The sequence below is a fragment of the Ambystoma mexicanum genome, chromosome 7p (assembly GCF_040938575.1).
Source record: "Ambystoma mexicanum isolate Mex_15411 chromosome 7p, UKY_AmexF1_1, whole genome shotgun sequence".
Classification (NCBI taxonomy): domain Eukaryota; kingdom Metazoa; phylum Chordata; class Amphibia; order Caudata; family Ambystomatidae; genus Ambystoma; species Ambystoma mexicanum.
The window spans coordinates 174,462,968-174,489,756 of record NC_090939.1 but is presented as its reverse complement, the minus strand read 5'-3'; the positions used below and the strand labels follow the sequence as shown (position 1 = coordinate 174,489,756).

The window sequence follows — 26,789 nt, the reverse complement described above, 5'->3', positions numbered from 1 at the left end:
TGGATTGTACAAACATCCAACCAAACACGGCCTTTTCTCTCAGCATCGATGGGATTCCAAATTCCCCATGAGGAAGGTGCAGAAATGCTACAGATATGTTCCCGTGCTTAACAGAAGATCTACAGGCTCGCCCTCAACACGCCAGGGGGTCCCAGACACACGTGGGCAAAAACAGTCAGGTTTTCAGGGGAAGGGAGTGAGACTCCATACCTGACTGTGTCCCTTTTGGAATCCAAGATGGTGGCGTGCCCTCATATAATCTCAGGCCAGCTCCCTTCTAAGCCTCATGAACACCCACCCCAGAGATGTAATTTGGGGGTCAGTAGGGGTCGCAGCAGCAACCCCAAGCATCTCCCTTGCGAACCCTGGCGTGGCGTTTGCAACCCCTTCAATTTATTTTAAATACATTGTTGTTTTCAACATTGAAAACAACATTTTTTTAAAAGCTCATGCTCCATGCCTGGGAGGTGAGAAGCTGGGAGTGAGGGTGCGCACCACTGTATCTCCCATCGGGTGCTCTGATTGCTTAGCAACCATGCGCTCAACTCACCCAACGTGTGTAAAGTTTCCTTTGAAGGAGATTTTTTCTTTTAGAATAAACACTTGCATGGTGCCGCAGTGACCACTCACCCAGCATGGCACCTTCTCTCCGCCAGGTAATGTTTGATCCTGTTGCTCTTCAGGAAGCAGCCCTGGGGAGACACTGATCTCACCATAGCCAGGGGCTTAAGCAAGCAAGCCCAGGCAAGTACCTGCCCTTCCTTCTCGTCTGCACACACATTTAGGGCAGGCAGCAGCTGTGTGTATATAGCGCCCATCCCCAGTCTGGATTACAGCACCCATGCAATGAGGGAGGGAGGCTACAAATGACATGCCGAAGCATTCATACAGGAAGATGAAACTGCAGGTAGGAGACACGTCTTGTCAACCTATAGCCGGGTCGGCAAGGATGTTGTTAAGCAATGATAACAATATGTACCAAAGGCGGCGACAGCTTCTGAAGGGCCTACTGGGGAGAAGGCTAAGCATATGCTCAGCATCTACATTCCAGTTCAGGTTTCTGTTTGCTCTCCTTTGTCTGCTGCCAGGGAAGCTGGCTGCATTTCCCATCTACTGGGGGTGCCAGCCCTTTCTTTTGGAGTCGAGGAGGTACAGCGAGGCTAGCTGCCCCAGCAATTGTTGTCCAATGCTCTCCAATTGGCTGCCCTCCACTACCGGCAAGGAGGAGCTCATAACATTTTGTTTTTGTAAATGTGACGCCCCATTATTACCTAAATAAACGGTAGCAGAAGGGTTGCAGAATGCCACTCTTTAGAGTGAATATGGGAGGAGCAGGATTGGGGAGGAGATGGGTGGCTGTAGACAGGCACATACTTGTTGTGTGACCTGCTAGCAGACAGTCCTTTGTTTATCTTTTCTGCTGGAATTGGTTGGTGTGTCCCAGCTTCATGCACAAACATAGGGCAGATCTGTATATATTCATGCAGCAGAAGAACTGTCCTTTGTTCTGCTTTCCTATGCCATTTCCAGTATTAGTTTAACCTGTGTTCTAATTAGGCAGGATCCCTTGCTGTTTGCTTTTGTCTGTCATCTTAATCACAGGTGCTGTCTGTCCCTTGAACCTTGCTGCCGTTTGCCCTATACCATGCACCATTAAAGTCTTGGTGCAGACAAGAGTGGGCAGCAGGATTCCCATCTGTGGAAATTGTGTTTTGAAGCGTTGTGGCAAAATATACACATGATTTTTAATTTCTTGGATTCCAATCCAGGTTTTCAGTTTAGTTTATTTACTTGTATAGCGCACCCTACCCAAAGGTATCTGGGCGCTCTTACTTGGGTACATGGTTGCAGAGGTAGTACACGGGACCGCGCAAAGCTGTGGAGGGTGTGTGTTACAGATCACCTTACAGGCTGGGGCAATGGAGGTGTGTTACAGATCACCTTATAGGCATGAGCAATGCGCAACATGGATGAAACAGCTATCCGAACAAATGAATTTACAGAGGGAAGTATCATATACCTGAGTTACATTTACAGTTACGATTACTTTACAGTTATATTTATAGTTAAATTTACAAGGAAATAGAGCATTTACAGTTACATTTACAAGGAAATAGCTACGCACTATGTGTGTGCGCACTCCGTGTTGGAGTTTAGTCATGCTCAGGAGTCGATTGAGCTGAGGAGCCATGCTTTGATTTTGGCTCTGAAGGTCCAGAACGCAGGCTCTGCCCTAATGTCGGAGGGGAGGGAGTTCCAACGTTTGCCCGCTAGCACTGGGAAGCCGGACCCTCCTGCTGTTTGTAGATTGAATTTAGGGATGGTGAGTTGGTTGAGGTAGTTGGAACTGGTGGGTCATTGGTCTGATGTCTCGAGAATTTGACTCTCAAGACTTGACTCTCCCAGGGGCCATCCACCCAAGAACAAGTCAATGGGCTGTGTTCGTGCTGGTAGAGAGATTGCTAGACCCCCTCTGTTGTGCATATCAAGTAACTTTGGGTCTCACCCTAAGTTACCAGGGGAATCCAGACGTGGACCCCTTGCTCACTGCTCTTAGAGAGGCACAGCTTCACCTCACTGATAATGCCCAACTACGCTGAAACACGTGTATGGGGTTGCTGTGTTACTCTTGTTCAGAGGAGAATTGCCTAGCATTTTGGTGCTGGAATGCCCCTGGGCAGAACAAAGACTGATATGCAGGGGCATTTCTTCTCTGTGAAAAGAACAGTGAGCTAAAGACTTGGTTGAGACTCTCCCAGGGGCCGTCCACCCAAGAACAAGTCAATGGGCTGTGTTCCTGCTGGTAGAGAGTTTCCCAGACCCCCCCTCTGTTTTGCATACCAAGTAACTTTGGGTCTCACCCTATGTTACCAGGGGAATCCAGACGTGGACCCCTTGCTCACTGCACATGTATGGGTTGCTGTGGTACTCTTGTTCAGAGGAGAATTGCCTAGCGTGTCGGTGCTGGACTGCCCCTGGGCAGGACAAAGACTGATATGCGGGACATTTCTTCTCTGTGAAAAGAACAGTGAGCTAAAGACTTGGTTGAGACTCTCCCAGGGGCCATCCAGCCAAGAACAAGTCAATGGGCTGTGTTCATGCTGGTAGAGAGTTCCCAGACCCCCCTCTGTTATGCATACCAAGTAACTTTGGGTCTCACCCTAAGTTACCAGGGGAATGCAGATGTGGACCCCTTGCTCACTGCTCTTAGGCACAGCTTCACCTCACTGATGATGCCCAACTAGGCTGAAACAGATGTATGTGGTTGCTGTGGTACTCTTGTTCAGAGGAGAATTTCCTAGAATTTCGGTGCTGGACTGCCCCTGGGCAGGACAAAGAATGATATGTGGGGAAATGTCTTCTCTGTGAAAAGAAAAGTGAGTTAAAGACTTGGTTGAGACTTTCCCAGGGGCCATCCACCCAAGAACAAGTCAATGGGCTGTGTTCATGCTGATAGAGAGTTTCCCAGACCCCTCTCTGTTTTACAAGTAGGGGTGCTATGTTAGCTAGGCAGTTATGGGTGATGACATGCGCCCAGAGTGTAATTCTGTCACAAATCGGTAACCAATGAGCTTCTCTTCTGAAGGAAGAGATGTGACTGGAACGTGGGATATTTAGGGCTGATCTTAAAGCATTGTTTTGCAGAACTTGGAGTTTGTTTAAGTTCCACACGGAAGTCCCGATGAGAAGTGTGTTACAGTAGTCAATCCTAGAGAGGTATAGTGCTCTTGGTAATGTAATACAAATGGTGGTAGATAAGAAGGGCTTACATGCATTGATACGTTTGTTAGTATAGGCTGTGGAGGAGGCTAATGAGTTGACTTGTTTATTTACCATCAATGAGGGTTTTGACTTCCCTTGAGACTCTAATGACATTCCCATCAATGTTGAATGTATCATAACATTTGTCTAATTTGTTTAAACGAGTTTGGGAACCAATGATCAGTAGTTCCGTTTTTTCATTGTTTAAACAAAGACTATGAGTAGCAATCCCGGGTTGGATCTCTAGATAGATGTCATCGATCAATTTAGTATCTTTAGTGTAGCATCCAGTGATGGGACGAGAATCTGGGTGTCATCCGAGTAGTTGGTATACGTGGCACTCAGATTTTTGAGGCGGTCGAATAGGAGTTTCGTGAAAATATTTTATAGCGTGGGCGATACACACGATCCTTGAGGGACTCCACAGTTGATGAGCACTGGAGGTGCTGAAGCCGTGGGTGAAAAGACACTTGTGGTTCTATTCGAGAGGAAGGATTTGATCCAGCTGGCTGCATTCGTTGAGAAAGCAGCTGCTGAAGTTAGGTTTTGGGTCAGGATTTCATGCTCTACCAACTTGAAGGCTGCTGATAGATCCAATAGCAGGAAGATGGCTAGCTTTCCTCTGTCTTTAAATTCATCCATCTGAATCTTGAGATCTAGCAGCGCTGTCTCGGTGCCATGTCGAGGTCTAAATCTGATTTGCCGGAGGCCTAATAAGTTATTGTCTTCATGGTGTCTTTGAATTTTTATATGGGCCCCACGGTCCAGAATCTTTAAGAGAAAGGGGACCGTTGTGATGGGCCTATAATTTGTGGGCACGTTGGGGTCTGATTTGGCTTTTTTAGTAGAGGCAGGACCCAAGCTTCCTTGAGGTTGTCAGGAACTGAGCAGTTTTTGAATGATGCATTTATCAGAGTTGTGATGAATGGGGATAGTTCTCTTGCACTGTCCTTAATGATCACTGCAGAGCATATGTCACCTTGACAGTTGGAATGTTTAATTCCCAGGATAATCTTTTCCACATCTTTGATGGAGACTGGGGAGAATTGGAAGGGGTACATAATGGAGCTTTGTGATTAGGGATTTCAGCTGAGTGGGAGCTAGGGGGTAAGTTATTTCTTTGGGTGTCAATTTTAGATTGTAGAAGTGCAATTTTGTCTGAGTGACTTCTGAAAGTTTGCGCACCATATCTCGTCTTTGGAGCAGGCGTCAGTGATTGGTGCTGGGGACTTAAGTTCCTTAAGGATTGTGAAAAGTTTCTTAGTACTTAATTTGGCATTTTGGATTCTTTCATTGCATATTTATTTTTTTGACCTAATGATAGCTGCTTTGTAGGCAAAGGCAATTGACCCATAGTTTTCCTTATTGGCTATAGAAGGTTTTTTGTTCCAAGCAGTTTCAGCTGATCTTTTTTTATTACGGAGACATTTTAGATCAGGGGTAAACCGTTTATTTTGCTAAAGAGGTGGGTTTAGCCTTTCATAGTATTAACGGCGCAATCTGGTTGATTGCTTGCTTCATTGTGGTATTGTAGCTATCGACTAGCTTGGCAGGGTCTTTATCGACATTCAGTGGAATGTTGGCAGAGGTAATAATTGGTTTGGCATTAGGTTACTAGAGTGGAGGGGGCAGTGGTGGTGTTGGGGTTAGGGGGAGCTTTTTCCTCAATGGAAAAGGTGATGCAGTGGTGGTCGGACCATGCACAAGGTTCATTTTTGAGGATCATAGTGGAGCATTTGAGGTCGGCCATCCAGTCCAGGGTTCTGCCTTTGTCATGGGTGGGTTTAAGGATACGTGATTTAAAACCAATCTGGGAGATGGTGTTCTGGAGGCCTAGGTTCATGTCCCCAAGCAAAATATTCTGAGATCCTGGTTTTGTGTTTTGAGTGAGAAGGGTTGAAATGTCTTCCTCAAATGTTAGCTTTGTGTGAAAGCCGGAAGAAGATTAGCTCTCACGTGTTGAATTGAAGCTTAAAGTGCACCAGATAAAATGATTTGTGGAAAACACAGAAATGAGCTCCATTTGTCCACATTTGTGGTGCCCACATCTTTTACGGGCTGACAGAAGGGTATGCACATTTGCTGTGGCAAGGAAAGCTTTAGAACCCTGGCAGTGAATGCAATATAAGAAGATGAGCAAAAACACGGGGCACACCTATGATTTAACAAAAGAATATTAGGGTATTTTAGATTAACCTTTATAGAATTAGAGATAATTTGAGGTACGGGGGAGAAAAGACTCAACCTTGGCAACTAGGTTGGGAAAATGGAGGACAAAACATGGTTGTTCCTAAAGAATTTAGGAACTCCCGTCCCCTGCACACTGTCTGATATCTGCAAAGCAGATCAATAACTTTCGTGTTTTTTTGTTTTACTAAATTTCATAACACACAGTTCAATAGACAATTAAATAGGTGGAGCAGTCACAATGAATAACAAGCTCACAAAATTTATATAGACAACAAACATGATATTTATTGTACAATATCTCTGGGCCCGACGCGTTTGGAGTATAAACTCTTCTTCAGGGGCAAAAACATATTTCACAATTCATAATTCAATTTCAACTATGGAGTAGGCATAGTTGCAAAAATATATACGATGTCCATGGATAGCGGGTGCTTTAGAGAGGTAGCGTGTGTATCCACAATTAGTTTCCCAAAAGGATTCCGGCTAGCGGTACGTGGACTGAGTCAAAAGGGATAAGCAGTTCGCGCTAGTACATAGATTAGATACAGTGTGAATCCTTCAGCGAGCGAATCATGGCGAACCTCATCCCGACAAAGAGGATGTACTATATTCAATGTTGTCATTCACACAAGAGAAAACGGAATTGACTGTCAGCTGTCAGAATGGCTTTTAAAGTTTTCTTAGAATATACTGGGCAAAAACACCAAATATGGTCAAAATTGCAGAAATTACTATAAATTCTTATGGGAGCCGCTTTGTATAGTTGCTCACAAACACAAGCAATGATTTAATACCAAGAAACAATTTGAAATCTTAAAATTCAAGTCGGAAGCAATCAAAAGCAGTTTTACATGTATAAGAATTTCCCAAAAACAAAATTTGCGGCAAACTTTTCACTGCGCGATAATTGCGATAACGGGAGATCCGTATGGATTTGGAATGCGGTTTTGGATGTGAACTGTGGATGTTAGCTACAAGCAAAGGTTGATTTTGTTCGTAGCACGAAAACTGAAGGGGTTAGGGACGTTTTAGTGCAGGTCGTTTTTCGAGATAGCTGCAAGATTGGGAAACATTAATGCACTTTTAAAATGACAAATGAGTTGCTTACACTAGAGGATGACTATGAACAAAACGAATACCCCTCAGGAACACAGCCACTTGATCAGAATGACTGCCTGCAGAGGAAACTCACCTTCTTCAGATCAGAAAGGTTCAGCGCAGATATAGTTTTAGCAATACTAGTACAGGAGGAAGATGTAATGGTTTGGATAGAGAGTTCAGACAATTCAAAAATACTCCTAACAACACAGGTTCTGAATACAAGATAGCATGGGCTTAAGATAGGGATTAACTAAACAAGGTACACATACTAGTGACACAGTTCTTTCTATAGATACTCACTAGATATGTTTTTAAATGGAACCATCAGGATTCTGGTCCGTCAAGATTCTGGTCAGGGAATTGGATCTGGTTCTAGGACAGACAGCTGGGCACATCGGACCGGATCTGCAATCAGCAAGGTGCTCTGGTCACAGCATGGCACAGGACTGGACTGGATCTGCAAAGCACTCTGGTCACAGCACGGCACAGGACTGGATTGGATCTGCCCTTCTTGGTTTTGATGATAATTATTTCCGCAGGCAAGCAGTACAGCGCAGCCCGGCTGTTATTTGATGCTTCCCCTTAGGTTTGTGGGGTTCTGTTTCTGGAATTTGAGGCCTAGCTGAAAATGGTTCAGCTATGCAATGGGTTTCTGCTTTGCCAGGTTTCTGGAGTCTGGAGCAAGGAAGATGTAGAGTTCAGCAGCACGGTGCTCCTCCAGTATCAGGATAGTGAGTGAATCTGTCTGTCTTTTTGAGTGGTGAACTGTTCCTATTTATGCTATAAACAGATGTCATAAAGGGGGTGTGTGGGCTGGTTTCACCTAAGCTTGCCCCTTTTGACAGGTGATTGGATCAGGGTTTCCTCTCTGCCTGGATAGGGGGAGAGAAACAGTGTGTCAACTTTATGGTGTGATTTTATGAGGCTGAGAATCCACCCCTAGCCCTTTGAACACAAAATATACTTTTGGTACAATACATATTTACACATGTGCAACCGCTATAAGAATCACATATACAGATTACATATTTTATATAGCAGCTATCCCTCAAAACCCTGTAGCTGTGGGATCTTGTCTCGGCTTTTCCCAGAATGTTGCCCTTTTCATCAGGAACAAAATGTCCAATTTATAAGCAAATTTCTACAGTGTGCGCGTTTAACATGGGTATAAGTGTATAAAGTTTCATACTTCTAGCAGAAATACATTTTGTGTAAAATCACATTTCCTGCCATTTCTTTCCAGAACATGTCACACGATTTTGCCGCCTCTTGAAACGTGCAGCCAAAATTTAGATTCACAAATCTGTTATTTTCATATTTTTCACAATTTTAAACAGTAAGTTATTTGTCTTTTTAAAATGTGTTCTTTGGCCTTGTAAAGCAACAAATGTTTGTTTTAGTTCCACCCTTTGGTCTCTCCCTGGAAGCCCAGGAGCCGTCCCCATGTTTGCTCCTTGCAGAGGCCATTTACGACTGTCCTCACACCTCGCATTTCCTTAGCAGCAGCTGTTCATTGTTCCCTTTTCCCTCTGTAGACCAGGTTCTTTCCAAACCCTATAATTATCGCATTGGTGTGATTTCCTGCTGGAAGGAAAGGCCTTCCTTCTGTGAGGAAAACTGACATTCCAGTTTGGTAGCTTTAGCCAGGCTTGATTTAATTATTAATTCTGTTGCATTTTTCCTTAGCTTAAAACAAACTTGTGGTTTCAAATAGCAGCTACAATTCTCATTCAAGATTTTAAACCATGGGATCAAAACAATTACAACATAGGTTACTCTCATTAACAGGCCTCTTAGATTACAAACATTTGATTTCAGTTTATACATGTTTAAAGTTTAATCAGGCAGGCTCTTGACAGCTGTCATCACAGCAGTCCTCTGCTGCACAGAGATTTTTGACATCCACAGACAGGCCACTTTTTGCTGTGGAAATCCCTTTATGGTTTCAGCTTTTCAGGACCTTGCAAGTCCACAATGATTTCTTAACTAACTGAATTAGTAGCACCCAGCAAGAATTTTGGATGTTTTGTACTGGCATTTTTCAGTTTCAGCAACAAAGAAAAAGTGATTTAAATCAAGATTTTGGGGTTTCATTTAGTCAAACACTGCTTTTTCCTTCTGTACTCCATTTTCACTTGTTGTGGAGCCCAGTGACATATTCCAGGAGTGAGATCTCTGTTCCACCACTGACAACATGCGTGGCAGATTGGGCAGCCATCTTTTTGTGCTTTGCAAAGCGCGATTTTCAGAGGTTTTGGCGTGCACAAGGGTTTTACAGCCATTTTGCTATTTCTGGCACCATCATAACACAGTGCTGCAGCATAGCAGAGCAGAAGTGGGTTAAAACATCCCACAATATCACAACCATTATTTTCACGTATACTGAACCAAGTGCTGGATGCCCTCCTGAAGCACACAAGGGACTACATATCCCTACCACGGACTCCCTAGAATATCTTTGACACAAACGTTGGCTTCCATGCACTGGCAGGCATGCCAAATTGTATTGGTGAACTTGACTGCACCCATGTGGAATTGGTAGTCCCACATGCAGCAGAGCCGGCGTACCGCAATTGTAAGCAATATCACTCAATCAATGTACAGATGGTATGTGACTCCAGCAAGATCATCACACATTGTTGTGCCCGATTTCCTGGATCAACTCATGACTCAATGGTCCTGCGCAACTCCATGCTACCACGCTACATGGAGCGACATGCAGGACGACGTGCCTGGCTGCTTGGTAAGATGCATGACAGGCACATGGCAGTGAAATGGGGGGATAGATGCACACACCACCACGGTGTCATTGTTGTGGTGACAGCACGATGTGCACATCCCAAAACACTCTGCCCCAAAGCATACCAAACTGAACATGACAACCAATTTCCATAGCAATGAAGTAAGCTGCACACCTATCACAACATGCCAAACTAAAAACCACCCCACATCCCACAACACGTGCACCACCCATCATCGGACCTCACCCTCCGTAACACATTCCGGCAACATGCTGTGAGTATTCACTATGTAAATGTCTGCAGCAAATCTCCACACAGGACAAGCATCCATGAGAGTGCACTGAACAAAACCACTAAGGGAATCCACTTCTTGTCACAAGGCCACCACCACAGAAGTCCAGCATGTCACCATGGGAATAATCAGCACTGAATGCCAAATAATGCAGAGACTACTGCCAACGCTGCCAGTTAGAAAATCATACAGAACACTACACATCACATAGTTAACACAAACACAGCGGTATGCATCCACAATGCATGAGCAACATCAAGGCAGTGTACACTGTGTATCATCTCCAAGATGCAATCCACACCATAAATCCATGGTACAGAACACATTGAGGGAAGGAAAAATGTGTGCATACAACCTGGGACATGTGCATGCGACCAACAAATATCTGCAGGCATGTGTGACAAGTACAGCTGTCCGTCATGAATCGACTAACACATTCCTTTTTTTTCATCACATGCAGGTGATAGTGGCTATCCCTTGAAGTCGTGGCTCCTCACCCCTGTCTGAAACCCGCAGAACAGGCACGAGGAGGACTACAATCATTCCCATACCCGGACCTGTGTGGTCATCGAGCAGACCTTTGGCCTGTTGAAGGCACGGTTTCGCTGCATTAGCCGGTCGGGTGGGCACTCCTCTACAGGCATGAGAAGGTGGCCAAGATCAACATGGCATGTGACATGCTGCACAACATGTGTATCCAACGGAACGTGCCCCTGACCCCTGACATTGAACTGCACACACCAGGTAATGATGAAGGGGATGAAGGAGATGTGGGCGCACATCATCGCACTGCTGATGCACAGGAGGGACGTGCTGTGCGTCAGTCAGTGATTGCACAATATTTCGAACACACATGGGTGCAGAGGATGACATGAAAGTGGGACGGAGGGCACTGGGTGTGGGAGTACATGTACACTATGCACTGTATAGCAATAAATGACACATATGCAATAAGGAATGTCCACTGAATGTTTTTTCTGCTACATAACGGGTGAATTTAAATGGTCAATTGTACAAAGTGCTTAAAACCTTCACCTCACACACACCCACTCCCCCTTCCCCCTTCCCCCACACCTCCCCACAAACCCTCTCCCACCTCCCCCTCTCCCCACAACTCCCACACACACCCTTTCCCTCCCCCCACAACTCCCACACACATGGTGTCCAAGGAAATTGAAAAGGTGTCTGCGTCGATTGTCTTAATCAGGCTGCCCCATCTACATTCGTCCACTTCCTGCACCTGGTGGCGGCATGTCAGATCTCCGCAAGGTGCGCGCTGACCTGTGAAGGGGGCGGTTTGAGTGGAGCTGGATGATGATGGGGTGCCAGATTGCTCCAGTCTGGGGGCCGGATGCTCAGCCTCCAAGGAATCCGCTATGTGGGAGAGGACCTGCCTCAGAGCAGACACCTCCTCGCATATGCGCGTAGTGCTTTGCTCAATGGCCTGCCTCAAGGATGCAGTGTTGTCGCACCCCTCCTGCCTTGCCTGGGCACTATCTGTCACAAACTGCCTGACTAGGGTAGTCAGCTCCTCCTGGCGCTGCACTGTATGCTGCACCCCTGCAAAGACACCGGTAGAGGTGGGTGGTGCATGTGTCACATCCCCAAATTCGTGTTGCTCCCCTGTCGGGCTCATGCTCCCTTGAACTGTCTCCCCTCCAGACTGCTCCAGTTTGGTGTCATGTCATGGTAGGAGTACATAGGTGTGACCTGGGGTGATGCTGTGTGACTGGGTGTGGCAGGTAAGTCCGAGGAGTCATCCTCCACTGGGACACACATCTGGACCTGGCTCTGCGCATCCTCGTCTTTCTGGGGTGCCATAGCTGCCGCCTCCCCAACAGAGCTGGTCACAGCTGAAAGGGCCCCATCGGCCACTGTCTCCTCTGCAGGGGACACAGGTGTTGTGGGGACTGTAGCAGTGGCCCTTAGCGGCACCATTGCCATGGCATCCGATGGTGTTTGCCCCTTCTGTGCCTGTCATGGCTTGGCTGGCACTTTTGAAGTTGAAGGACTGTTGCCTTCTTCCCTGGCCCTCTTCCGGGAAGTTGTTGCCTGTGGGGCTGAGTCACGGGCATCGCTGTCAGGATCTGAACCTGGGCAGACCGAGAGAGGGACGGCATCAGTGATGGTTCAACATGCATCATGCATACATATGTATTATTGCTGTTCTACACATTAAAGGGGATTAGGTATTGGAGTTTTGCCAATCACGTTGCTTACTATATGGGTGGAGCGTGCAGGCATTCGTCAGGGTCACTCATGTAGGAGCTGGTGTATGCTGTGTGACATGCGTTTCTGTTGTGGACTGCGTGCAGTGTGACTTATGCTGTTTTATTTATTTATTTTTTATTTATTTATTTGCATTTGTTAAGCGCACTTGCAGCCCATAAGGCATCGAGGCACTGTTACAGACGATAAACAGATTTAAGGTTACATACATGTGCCAGAAGGCTCTTAGTTACAGTTTGGCAGGCATATAAGCAGTGGAGGATACAGATTTAACTTACACAAAAAGTCTGATTTTGATAGCCTTACAAAGGCTAGGTGGGACTCAACCAGTCTTAAGTGAGGAGGCAGGGCGTTCCAGTGCGTGGCTGCTAAAGTGGGGAAACTGGAGCCACCAGCGCGCACTTTCCGTGAGGTAGGCGTAACAACAGTGTTGGCATAGATGGATCTGAGCGGTCATGTGGCGGAGTGCCTGGTAATTCTGTTAGTCAGGTAGGGGGGGGGGGCAAGCTCGTGAAGGCATTTGTGGGTGAGGGCAAGAGTTTTAAAGACAATTCTCTGTTTGACAGGGAGCCAATGTACTTGCCTTCTGATTTCGGAGATATGGTTTCTCCTTGCGGTGCCGGTGGCTGCCCTTATTGCATTGTTTTGGGCTAGCTGAAGTTTAGCCAGGATTTTGTTGGATGTCCCCACGAGAAGGGCATTACAGTAGTCAAGTCTTGACTCGATGATTGCCCTGGCAATCGTGAGACAACTTTGACGGGCCAAGAAGGGCCTGGCTGCATTAAGAACTTTGGAGTAGTAAGCTGAGGAGGCGGCGATGGAATTGACCTGTCTGTCCATCGACAGGTCGGAGTCGAGGTAGACTCCGAGTGTCTTAACATGGTTTGAGACCTTAATTGGAATGTTGTCAATAGTGAAGGAGGCGTACTGTTCTCCAAGGTTACCGAGGGTGAACGGTGAGCCAATAAGGAGGAGTTTGTTTTTTTCGCTATTGAGGCAAAGCCAATTCTCCGCCATCCAGGATTGGATGGTGGAGTAGATAGAGGAGAGGGTGTTGGAGTCTGCTAGGTAGTCGCCCGTGAGTGGGATGAGTACCTGCGTATCGTCCGCATAGTTGGTATATGATATACTAAGGGAGTCCAGGATGCTAAACAAGGGCCTAGTGAAGAGGTTGTAGAGTATAGGTGCGATATAGGATCCCTGGGGGACACCGCAGGTGAGGAGGCTGGGGGTGGCGGCGGCAACTTCAGAAAAGACTTTCATGGCCCTTTCTTGGAGAAAGGAAGTGATCCACTGGCAGGCTTTAGGGGAGAAGTTGGGTTGGGTGGCTAGGTGGTGACACAGGGTATTGTGGTCAACCAAGTCGAAAGCTGCAGAAAGGGCAAGGAGTAGTAGGAGAGCAGGTTTGCCTGCATCTCTGAGATCATCCATTTGGTTTTTAAGGTCTAGGAGGGCCGTTTCAGTGCCATGTCGGGGGCGGAACCCAGATTGCCGTGGGCCAAGGAGACGGTTGTCCTCTAGGAACTTCTGGACTTGCAGGTAAGCTGCTTTGTCCAAGATTTTGAGCAGGAAAGGTACAGTAGTCATGGGCCTGTAATTCCCCGGGACGGTAGGGTCGAGTGAGGGTTTCTTGAGGAGTGGCCGTATCCAAGCTTCCTTAAGTCCTGATGGGACATGGCCTGATTGGAAGGATGAGTTGATAAAGGCTGTAAGATAGGGGGCTAGGCTGGTTGCAGAGTCTTTGATGAGGCTGGCAGGGCAAGCTTCACCTTTGCAGTTGGAAGGTTTAATAGAATTGAGCAGGGTGATGACCTCTTGCTCGGTAATGTTTTTGAATTCGAACAGCGGGGAAGACGTGGTCTTGGTTGGTGGCTTAGCGTTCATGTTCGCTATAATGTCGGAGAGGTCTTTTTGGTGGCCACAAATTTTAGTTTGGAGGGTGTCAAGCTTCTCTAGCATGGCAGATAGAATGCTGTTACACCATTTGTCATCTTTGATGACTGTGGAGGGGGGGAGATGGTTTTTTGAGTTCCCTAAAGTTGGTGAATAGTTCCTTAGATCCCGACTTGGCGTCTGCGATCCTGGTGTTATAGGAGGCAGCCTTTGCCAGAGTGATGCTGGTCTTGTATGATTTGGAAATGGCTTCGAACTTCTGTTTAGTGGCTTCAGAAGGGTTTGCTTTCCATGTGGATAGTGCAATCCTCTTCTGCGCATGTTGCTCAAGGAGTTCTTTGGAGAACCATGAGTTGGCATGTTTGGCTTTTTTGAGAGTCAGGGGAGCAATGGCATCTACAGCTGACGTGATGACATCCTTGAAGATGTTAGCTAGGGTATCGGGGTTGTTTGAAGAGGGGACTTAAAGGGCTGGGTTAAGGAGGTAGGGTGCCAAGTTCTCGACTGTGAGAAGGCGTGAGCTCCTGGCGTAAGTGGCGGGGCATGGTGATGGCAGAGGAAGGGCCACTTTGTTTGTACCGTGGTTGAATTGGATGTAGTGATGGTCAGACCAAGGAATAGGGTTTGTGTCCATGATGAGAAGGGAGCAGTTGTGATGACTGACCCAGTGAAGGGTGCGTCCTTTGATGTGTGTGGGCTGGGAAATGGAGTGCGAGAAGCCTAGGTTGGAGAGTGCCTTCTTGAGGTGTTTTGCAGGGGAGTCTTTGGGGTCGTTCAGCCCTAGGTTGAGGTCACCAACGAGTAGAACCTGTGAGGTCTTTTTGATGTTGTGAGACAGTGCAGTGATAAGGGTGTCATGGAAGTCGGTGCAGGATCCTGGGGGTCTGTAGACAATGTGCATGGATATGGTGCTGTTGGGTGAGACATTAATTTTTAAAGGGAGGTAATTGCTGTTGCTGTCAAGGATGCCTTCAGCTTCTCTAATCGAGAGGTGTCTCTGGCGATGAGGGCGACGCCTCCACCTCTCTGAGAGGTGTGGTATTTCCTAAAGATGGAATAGCCAGGTGGGATGGCCAGTGATAGGGCTGGGCCTGAGCTTTCATTCAGCCAGGTTTCAGTGAGGATGAAGAGGTCGAGCTCGTCTTTTATGAGCAGGTCGTTGATGTCGAGGGCGTGGGCTGGTACGGAGCGGGCATTGAGCAGGGCGCACCTAAGCGTGTGGGTAGAGGGAGGAAGGGGGAGGGGTGAGCTGGTAGGTGGTGGAGGGTCAAAAAAACTAAGTGGTGTGGTCAAGGGAGTGTCAACAATAGGATCAAAGGGCACAGGAACATCAGTGAGCTGCATACAATCAATGGGTGCGCCAGCAGTAGGACCAGTAGGCAAAAGAACATCAGTAGATTGCACACAATCAATGGGGGCGCCAGCAGTAGGACCAGTAGGCAAAAGAACATCAGTAGATTGCACACAATCAATGGGGGCGCCAGCAGTAGGACCAGTAGGCAAAAGAACATCAGTAGATTGCACACAATCAATGGGGGCGCCAGCAGTAGGACCAGTAGGCAAAAGAACATCAGAGAACTGAACACAATCCAGTGTGCCAGTGTGTTCGCTAGCGGTGGGTACAGTGGGGCAGAGGGGCGGAGGTAGAAATACAAAGTTAATGTTATTAGAGTGGTAGTGTTTGCTGGTACGGCCCCTCAAATGTGTTTGGTGTGTGTCAGGTATGGCATTGCCATGCTGCATACATGTGGATGTGTCTGTGCTGCGGACGGCATCTAGGCAGGGATGTGTCAATGTGTATGTAATGGGCCATGCATTGCCTCTTTGGACGGACAAAGTGGTGGACTATCATCATACTTTGCATTACAGTGTTTTCTCAGGACACTCACCTCCATCCTCCGATGAGGTGGCACCACGTTCCATCTCGCCCATACCTTCTATTGCCTCAATGCCAATAGTGCTGGCACAGATTTCCTCCCACTGGCTTAGCTTGATGGGTGAGCTAGGACCACCGCCAGTAGCCATGGCCTGGCTCCGGTTTGCGGACATGATGTTCCTGACTCTCAGGCGCAGGTCTCCCATCGCTTGCGCACGTCCTTGATTGTGTGGGGGGTGTTCCCTACTGCACTGACTTTTTGGGCAACAAGTTGCCAGATCTCCTTCTTCTTAATCTGTGCCTCTCTCTTGAGGTTGTTGGCAAACACAACCTCTGCATTATCTGCCAGTGTTTCTGCCAGCATAGTCAGCTAGTCCTCACTAAAGTGCTCTTTACGCCTGCGGGATGCGCCTTTTTTGACAGCCTTAGGCATGATGCTGGTGGCGAAAGTTGATTTCTGCAGTCAGAAATAGGCTCCATGTCCTGTGTGGGGAGGGTGGCAATGGATTGTGTTTTTCAAGATGGCCACAGTGCTCTTTCCCGTTCCTGTGTGATGACGATCCTTCCAGTTCCGCTTATTAGCAGGCACCGCTAATGCCGTTTCCATTGATGCCGGTAGTGCTGTCTGCGCTTTCTATGATGCCGCTAAGGGGCATTTTTGCGACTTTAGCGGCATGCCGGTACTGTCGTTACTGGCATGCTGCTAAGCTTGTGAACGCAAACTCGTAATAGCCCACTGTTAGCGGGATCTTTCCTACACGGACATGGTATTTGCTCCATGCCAGTAAGGACTGTTTCTTACCTCCAACCTCGTAATGACCCCCATTGTATGTTGAGGCTCCCCTCCACTCCTGGGTGATGGATCGCTACAGGTTTTGCTAAGGAAATCCCTTTCGTCTTGGCACATCTTCAGTAAACCCTTACCAGAAACCATTTGCTTTATTTTGGTTCGAGTTGCCAACTCCGTGGACGGTGGACCTAACTTTCTACACCAACTGTTGAATTCCTCCCATGTCACCGTTTACCTCCACTTTACACTCATACAGCCCTCCTTTATTACACAATTTCACTAACATCACACTTCCTCCTGAGGTGAGAAATGGGTCCCCACAGCCTCAAATTCAGGAAATGTAAACCCGCCTACAAATAACACGCAGTACAAACAGGCTGTAACTGTACACACACTGAGCAGGGATGAGACTTTGCGTCAGGCTGAATGAAATGAACATCAGACAGGCCACAATTACCCTGCAATTTGCCAAAATCAGGTATAATCTAACAAAAGTAGTGCAGGTAGAATGCAAACTCAACCACATAGCTTTCTAGCAGGAGAAAACACAACCTACCACCAGGGTTGTACTGGGACTTTGTGAGAAATCTGAGGGTATCTCACTGTCTGAATCCTGGAATCCCTTTCTCAGGTGGCCAGTGCACGGCCACTGCTCTTGGATCCAGACCCTGCAGGTGGACGAGTGTGGGAGGATCACCTGCGTGAGGAGTCCCAGGGAGCAGGATAAGTGCACCCCATGGCAATACCCGGTACACCCTACCGTATGACACCTTTTCCCCATCCTAAAAACTGAACCCCCATCTTTTTTAGACACAGACACTTTCTCATGCACACCTCACCATGAGCGATAATGGATTAACACCTCCCTACATGACATTCCCTCTGTTACCATACACCATTTCAGAACCCATACCGTTATCTCCCCGCCCCCCAAATCCCAACAGATACCAAACTGGAAGCAATGCATAGAAGAACGGGGAGAAGGAAAGTATATAGGTCTACCCGTGCCCTACAACAACCACTTTGTACACAACACTACAGGTACCCCCTTCATTCTCACGAAAACCCAGTACTCTTCAGAAAAACTACAAGTCCCATAATCCACCCACACTGTTTTTCCCTCAAACTACTGGGACGAGCAGGAGAGAGATTAGGAGGATAAGGCATCCCTGGCCCATTAGCTCCTGTGGATGATCGCCATGTTGTCCCGCTAACAAGGACAGGCAGGGTTAGGCATTCCCTTCCAACCACTCACACCTGGATTCAATCACTAGTCCCAGGAAGTATAAAAGGCGGGGCAAGTAAGCACACTTTGAGTGAGCAGGAGATGCTGGGAGGTGTAGGAAGCCAGGAACAGCTGCAGAGACCTTGACCTGGAGGAGGAGAAAACAGACCTGACACTGGCCCTGTGAGTTCAGGAGAGACTGCACCGTGGAAAGGGATCTGTACCTCCAGAAGGCAAGACCAGGGGCAGCAGGGGTTGCATGGCAGTACACACCGTAAGAGTCCTCCCCTGGGCTAGTCAGGTGAACCCAGGTCTCTGAGGGTGAGGAGAAGAGACCCCGACCTCAGAGCATTATCCCCCTTTAGCTACTGCAGTTCCCAATGCCAACTTCTGTTTTGAGGAGCAGAGACGTGGGAACAAAATCCTGATAGTGCATTCTGGGACTGGAAGTCCCAAAACCCTTTTTGAATACTGTGAGGTGAGAGAGGAGACTCGAGCCTGGTGGAGGGAAGTCTCCTTTGTGAACTTTGTGGGGGGGGGGGGTTCGAGTTCCGCAGAGAGAGGCCATTTGTGAACCTTAAGAGGAGTCTGAGCCTGACATAAACAGAACCTTGTGAGAGGGGTCTGAGCCTGGCAGAGGGAGACGCTTGTGAGTTTAATGAGGAGGGTCTGAGCCCAGTGGAGGGAGACCCTTTAGAACCTTGTGAGAGGGGACTGAGTCTGACAGAGAGAGACCCTTTTGAACTTTGGGACAAGGGTCAGAGCCTGGCAGAGGAAGACCTAGTGAATTTTGTGAGAGAAACTGGCACCAGCGATAGAGTGGGAGCTCATTCGAAGGTCTCTGGCTGGTCCCAACCATCCCTCAACTGCACCATGAGAAACTACAAATATTAAGGGCCTCATTACACGGATGGTGGTAAGGGTTTACCGGTTCCGGTAAGGGTACCAGTGCCGGTAAACCCTTACCGGCTTACTACAAGGTCCCTTTGTGGGACCCTACCTTAATGGCTGGTTTTACTAGCTGTTAAGGATGGGACCCGCAAAGGGACCTTGGAGGTAATTACGGTACTGCAATTTGCGGTACCATAATTACCGCCTTCTCTATTCCCATTGAGCCCTATGGGGGTGAAAATGGGAATGGGGAAGTGCCATGGTGAATGGGGAATTACCGCCCCCACACACCTTGGAATAGGGGGTAATTCCGCCATTCACCATGGCGGACTCGGTAAAATACCGGCGGCAACCATGGTGCTAATAGCGACATGGTTACCGCCTTCTGTGCAATGAGGCCCTAAGAGTCCTTAGGGGAGGTCGGCGTGAGGTGTCAAGGTTGTCATGCGAGGGAGGGTAAAACCAAACCCTGTTGTACAATTGAAAGTCTTTGACACCATGTGGAGGCACACGTAAACCTGACTGTGAATTGGGGTGAACCCTAACACACCCTAGAACCTTGTGTGAATGGAACTGTGTGAAGCCTGACTGTAGGCTCAAGAGAAAGCCTGACTGGGGACTTAAGGTAAACCCCGACTGGGGGCTGGATAACCAAGGGTAGTGAATCCTGCTTTGAGAAGTTTTAAGTGAACAGTGTTATTTTGGCAAACGTGAACCCGGCTGAGGGTTGCCTGCGGATTAGGGTAAAGAGTATTACACCTGTGAACATAGTGACAAGTGTGAACCTGACTGAGGGATGTCCAAAGTGAGCAGTTGGTCTGAGCCTGACTGAGGGAGGAGTCCCGCCTTGTCCTGTGCTAGAAAAAATGTGGAAGGGAGACCCCAGCTATAAGATCTTGACTTATTATTTTGTGAACACTTCTTCTTTGCTTGTGAACACTATTCTTCACAATTTTGTAACATAGCGGTAAGGATTGGCAATAAGCTTCTTAGTGTAAGCCCTTTTTATTTGACTAGACTCCACTTGGACTGTATAATTATTTGATGGTCGTAGCTTGCTCCCATCTTGGATTTAGGTTTCACCCATTTTTAAAGTTTAATAAACACTCTTGAACTGTGATCATTTGTGTCTGTCTTGCTTTGATACCATGCCTTCCTTACAGACTGGCTCATGCACCAGTGAAAAAGTTGCCCAAAGTTGCAAATTGTAATTCATTCCTTTTGTGACAAACTGTTTGAGCAGTACCTAAGTGTAACAAGTTATGCGTGTTAAAGAAAATGTGTTTGGTAACACTGAATGAAAAGGAATATCTGCAGAAGTAACTCATCAAACTAGACCACTGTGGCCCAAGAAACTGGCCCACTTTCACCAGAATAAAATGTTGCACTGTAGCATGTTGGGCCTGCACTTCAGCCCTTACCCTAATGGCCAGTCCAAGCCTGAGTACCACACATGTAGCAGTAACATTGTTAGATTATGCCTGGGCTTTAACTGCTCTAATGTGGTAGTGAAATACTTGTACAGTGCAGGCGTCCACATATCATGTTATATTGCTAGCCCAGAAAATGGACGGATAGGTCCTGAGCAGCTAGACGGTCATTTAACCAGTAGTTATATTGCTTTTAGATTCAGTGTAGGCTATCTAAGGGTCCGGTGGTAAGCTTTGTGGGAAGATGTGCATTCATTTGACTATCCTTTGCTATCTAAATATCTTATTTATTGTTGCTGTATGTGTCAGAGATTTGTTCAAAGGAAGGAGTGAATTTGAAGGGTGGAAAGGAACCAACTGTGTGACCTTGATGATCCTCAGATAAACTCTGCTGCCTTTTGTTTGCTATTTTGGGGGAAGTAGGCGAAGGTATTGAGTTCAGTAATGGGAGCAATTAGAAAGAGAGCTAAGAATGGGGATCCAGGTTTCAGTGACAGCTGTCACAGAAAGGTTGGGGTCAAGGAAATCAAAGTCCAGTGAGGAAGCAAATTTCATTAAAGAGAAATTTAGCTCTGTAAGAGAGCAGGAGGTGGAGAGTGTGGGGTTCTCTAGAGAGAGAAGAGAGGGATAGGTGAGGCTGCAGTGCTTAGGCTCGGTGTGAGAGGAAATTCCAAGGTGTCTTTTGTGGGTTGCCTTTAAGCCCCTAAGCAGAAATCCCCTTCACCTAAAAAACACATTTAAACAGTGCCACAAAAACGGGCTGTGCTTTTGTATTCCTGGCACATGTGTGGCAAGAATTGAACACTGCCACCCAAAGAATGGCTCTTCATTTGCTTTCCTTTCATTTGAATCATAAGAAAATGACGTGCATTCAGAAAGGCTCTACATTTGCTGTTCTGTCATCTGAATACCAAAGTTGCGCACTGCATTCCAGACGGCCCTGCATTTGTTCATTCTTTCATCTGAAATACCGCAAAGTTAGGCGCTGCAGTGAAAAACAGCCCTGCATGCTCTATTCCATCTGAATGTCAAAAGTTTAGCAATACATCCCAAAAACAGCAATGTCTTACTGATAAATCACACGAGGGGCAAAGATGTCTACATTTCAACCCGACACAGCTTTTGTTTCCCTTTGATGTGAACCACTGTGCTCAAAACATTGTAAATGAACGAAACGGCATGGTTTTCCCTCTTTATTCTGTGTCCAATCAGAGAGCCCTGGGCAGGTCCCCTCTGTGTCCATGAATCAACAGTACATGCAAACCCATTTAAAACTGACAGAACTACATCTAAACAGTAAATGAAATATTGCTTGGCAGGCATTGCTGGAAGAGGGAACAAAGAAAGACAGCGTGGGTAGTGCATAACCAAGAAGTGTGATTTCCTCCAGCACCCACTCTGAAGGATGAACTGTCAAATTTCAAAGGGCATCATAAAATTCCTTTGTTGCAAGCTGAGCCAGGAGGAGACAGTTTGCTGTGGGGGGTTGCAGCACCGCCCCCACATGTGACTGATCCCCAGATTGACAATAAAGGACTTCTTCACTTGAGACATTTTCCCAGCACTCTGAATAAGTAATAATTTTGTTGTGATGCTAGTTTTGTCACGTGATTTTTTGGTGGGTGTAAAGAGACCATGTGCATGCTTCTAGCACTTTGGGATCTGAAATGGCCAGGAAAGAGGCGTTGCTGGGTAATTTATAAATGGGACAAGTATGAAATGAGGTGAAACGATGGAAAGTGATGTTATGAACACGTGTAATCATTGGCAGAATTGTAGCTGTTATGCATTTCAAGAAAAGGGCAAAAAGATGCTGAATGGCTATGCTACCTCGCATTGATTTGATGTTCAGCTTGTTTATTTCCCTGCGACACACTCAAGCCACATATTAACTTCTTATGGCGGTGGCTATTATAAATTTGGAGTTATGATCCATAATCCATGTTTGCTGAAAAGTGGACATAAGAAACAAAGAAGTGTCAAAAATACAAACAGACAAATGATGCTCTTTCCCCTGAACCAATGGGCCCAGGGGGCAGAGGGAGGAATGACAGACTGTTCTATCCCAGGATAGGAGTAATTCCAGAGTATTTCCTCCCCCCAGATTGTAAAATGAATGATGTCATTTGGGCTATATAAGGGGGGCACAGAGAGACACAAGGGATCCATCCATCCATCCACAACAAGATCCACCCGCAGCAAGATACACAGATTCCAGATCCAGACATGCACAAGAATCCGGGGGAGAGAGGAGGCAGCTGACCCCTTCCAGGAGCGTGCAGTGACCAGACCCTCACCTAGCTGTCCAGAATCCCATCCAGGAAAGCGCAGTGTCCAGATTCATTGCTGGAGCTGTCCAGAGGGACCAGAGACCTCACTGGCTTTCCAGAATACCAAACCCATGCTTACATTGTAAGTAGCAAATAACCCCAGTCCCAAATTGCATACCCCTCTCTTTTGAATCTTGCATCCCATTGAAAGTTCAAAATTGCCAGTATAATTCATTCACCTTTCCATAGAAGAATCTGTATTAGCCTGTGTATGTTAGCGTATTCTTTGGATAAATCTTTCAGTGGTCTGTATAGATCCTTAGCATTATTTTCAAGTAAATCAATTAATTCCCCCATAAAGTGATTCACAGTGAGAGTTTGCTGAAATAGGAAATTAACCACCTTGTGCCAAGTGCCTTTCTTTAATAATTATAGTCATTAAAGTATAGCCTCAACAGAATTAGTTTTTCTGTAAATAAAAATGAATTTGCCTGTGTATTGTGCCTTCCTACGAATTCCTAATGTGCATCGGTCCCGATGAAAAACCCAAACCGTAGTGCCATTGAGAACATCCCTTTCTGTTAGAATCCCATCTGTTATTTGCCTTTGTCCTTATCTTTAAAACAGATTTCCAATTTTGACCGCCAAGCCCTTTCCATTGCTGCCTGTCATCACAAGTCCTGTGTAAAAACAAATTTCCATTCTACCGCATGTGCTTTTCTTTTGCATTTGTTTTCTGTTCCAAAATCAATTTTCCTACCTTGTGTCCACGTTGCCCTGGAATGCTGAGTAGTAGTCTTTAGACTTCCTTATCTTCTAAAGTGTAGCAACCCGAATTTCCTTTCTAGCTTTCCTGCTGTGGTTGTAAGCTGCTGTGTGAGTAATAAGCAAATCTGATTCTGCTTTTTTGCTCCTAAATCAGGTTTTCATTTTCTTTCCTGACTTCCCATCTTGGGGTGGTGGGCTGTGTTCTAAATCCGATTTTTCTCTCTTTATCTTTACTCCTTACCACTGCCTTACACCCAAAGGGAATTAAGCTAGCTGAGGTTTGGGGGGAGTGTTTAACCTTTAATGCTATCCGTTGATCTAAAATAACTTTTCCTGTTTGCCATTAAAGATTCATGAGGATTGTGGGGATTTTGAACTAACTGTGCTGTGAATAGTTGCATTTGTTTTGCCACAAAATTGGTGGCTGCTGTCCAATTGTTTGATTTTGCTTTTATTTTCATTAAACCATAAAATTAACAAATATCTGATTGATACACAATGGCCTGGTTCCTAGTCCATTGTGACACGGGGTGTTTGTAAAGGTGGGTGCGAGACAGGCTGGGGGCCTACTCAAATAAAATAACCTGTGGTTGATTAAAGATTGAAAGCATTTTTGTTGTGCACCCCATTATTGTTGGGGGAAGGAGTGTGCTGTGTTATAAAACTGTTACACTTTTGAATGGTTCATTGCAGACTGGAATGGGAAGGATGGGAGCGGGGGATAGAAGGGCTGGCTGTGGTTTGTGGGAATCTGTCAAATGAGGGAGTGGAGGAACTGTAAGGAGAAAGAGAAATATAGGCTGGGGCATGGTGGACTGGATGCTTATCATTGGTGTAGAGGTAAAATGCAATTACATGCTAATGAATTTCTCAAAGGAAATTGATGGTCAATGTAAAAATTGTAAGCGATTATAAATGTGACTATAAGTATGCTGAATTGAGAAATATCAGGCATTCATATCCAGTAATATGCCTCATGAAGCCTAGAGCAAAGACTTAACCTCGAATATATGATTGTACGCGGGATAGACAAGTGAGGTTGGCAAATAATGCTGTCTTTAGGGACATGTTTTGTTTTCTGCTGGTTTATACATGTCTACAACATGACTATGATACTCATGTTTCTCAAACAGAAGCAGCTTCATATGAGTGATGATACACAAGGTGGGTCTTAATTTTAGTAAAGGTTATCACTTGAAGACAGCAGATGTGACCTTGTGAGGCTAGGGTCGCTTGTATTCGCATAGAAGACCACTGTGCCCATTGGGAGGACTTGAATTCTCCTTAGTGTATCTTCCTCTCGAATTGAGGTCAATGTGCTTAAAACCTATAAATGTTGCTAATAAAGGAGTGGGCTAACACAGTGCTTTCCATTTCTGTGTTCATCCTGCAGTGATGCTATTAAAGATTTACTGAACTAACCTCACCAAGTCCTGCATCTGCTTTGACTGGGATTAACAGCAAGATATCGGATTTTCACAGAGGGGTGGGGCATAGCATTTCCGGTAGGAGAATAGCATAGTGGGAGTAGGGGAGGCAGTAATAGGCGTTAACTGGCCCAAACAGGGTCATGCAGGTGTTGTCCTTTACCTCTTTACCCATTGCTGTGGGAGCTGATGGGGCAAACAACTAGGCGTGCTATTTAAGAAAGGGGAAAAAGAGGTCCTGTGATGTTGTCCGCCAATCCTGAAAACCAGAGGAGTAGAGTGGAAGTCTGGCTGAAATATGGGTGCCACCTGACTTCCCCTAATACTAGAAGTGCATGGGAAGGAACAGAGTCCAGTATGTATGTAGGGGATACTGTAAATGTATTCAAAGATGTCTGACTACATACATCTGGTAAAGTAGAATAATGTTTCATATCCAACTGGCAGATAATGCATGCACTGAGTGGGATAACCAAGGGGTTTCATATTCATGCCCCTTTCCAACCACCGGTCCACTGAACCACTAGAACTTGATGATTTCTGCTTAGCAGAAGGGGATTGGTTGGGTTATCCTGCCAAAATACCCCTGGGATCAGGCCTAATTTCTTGCCTTCCCCTTTCCCTAGGCACTGGTGGCCTGGCCTACAGGTTTTGCTGGTAGGTCTGTGAGCCATGGGCCTCTTTTTTGAGGATACTCTAATGTGAAATACACAATGTGAAAAAAAACAGAACTCTGCTTTCCTCTCAGCAGCTGCGGTACGCACAGTTCTGTTTGTTTCTTGGAAATAGGAGCTGGTTGGTGCTACCTCTGCCTCCCAATGTGCACGTTCTGGCATGACATGCCTTCTGTGAGGGGAGCCGGAAAGAGGCTGCTGTGGGTGAGTGCACGTCAACTCATTGGGGCTCTCTAAATGCGCACCCCTGCAAGGAGTAAACCTGTGAAAGGTCCCGACTTGTGAATAAGGCAATCTCTATTTCTGCACTATATGAGCGGGATATCAAAGAAGTGCATTGGTGGAGTGTCTGGAAGGAGGTTTCTGGAAGGAAGGGGAGCTGAATTTCATGATTTGAATGACTAGATCTTCCAGGGGAAATGGAGGCTGGTATTCTAGAATGGGGCGCACTTGCACGGCCTAATCCCAGATGCCCTGTTTCCCTCCTTTGCACAGGATGTTATTTTTAATGCCCTGAAATGAGGGTCACCACCCTGCACCTGTTAAAACAGGTGCAGGGGGAGACGCAAAGCACAACAGGGTCATTTTTGACTTTGTCATGATTTCTTTTGGAAATGTGGAAATATTGGAGAATAAGGTGACCTGAGCTTTTCAGCAATGAGCACAAATGAAACCAGCACATTCTCTGCGCTCCTTTCGTTTGCACTAACTTTTGTGAATCTGGCCCTTTTTGTTGTCTTTGCAATAATTCCAGTCAAACATTCCATGCCACTGTAAGAAGAAAAGTAAATACTGCATGACTGCACTGATACAGTGACCCCTCAACCTATCCCTACGCTGCTGTGCAGCAATAGGAGGCCTTCCTTTTCAATTCCCCCCACCCAGTCCACACACACAGAGGTGGTGACCCTTTCCACCGGTTCCCTTCCAGCCCCACCCCTGACATTGTGGCCCTAATCCCCCCCCAGACCCAACCCAGCTGCACAGTTATCACATGCATAAACAAGCCGCTGTAGTGAGGGACGTGCCCATGGCCTAGTGTTGCTGAAAACCAGGCTAGGTAAGATATGCTCATCACGTTAAAGGGAGGACATGCCCTTTGCCTCAAGATATCAGCCTCCACTGGTTATTTCCGCAGAAGGATGGACCACACAGACCAGGCTTGCCCACGGATACAGAGTGAGAGACCGATGGACCACACAGACCAGGCTTGCCCACTGATACAGAGTG

General features: G+C 46.5%; 1 long non-coding RNA gene across 1 annotated transcript; it reads left to right on the top strand.

Annotated features, from left to right (window-relative positions):
* The first annotated feature begins 819 nt into the window (after window positions 1–819).
* Window positions 820–11,040, top strand: LOC138525803 (uncharacterized). Its single transcript, XR_011283435.1, has 2 exons — window positions 820–907; window positions 10,547–11,040. It is a non-coding gene; the product is annotated as an uncharacterized lncRNA (long non-coding RNA).
* The last annotated feature ends 15,749 nt before the right edge of the window (window positions 11,041–26,789 follow it).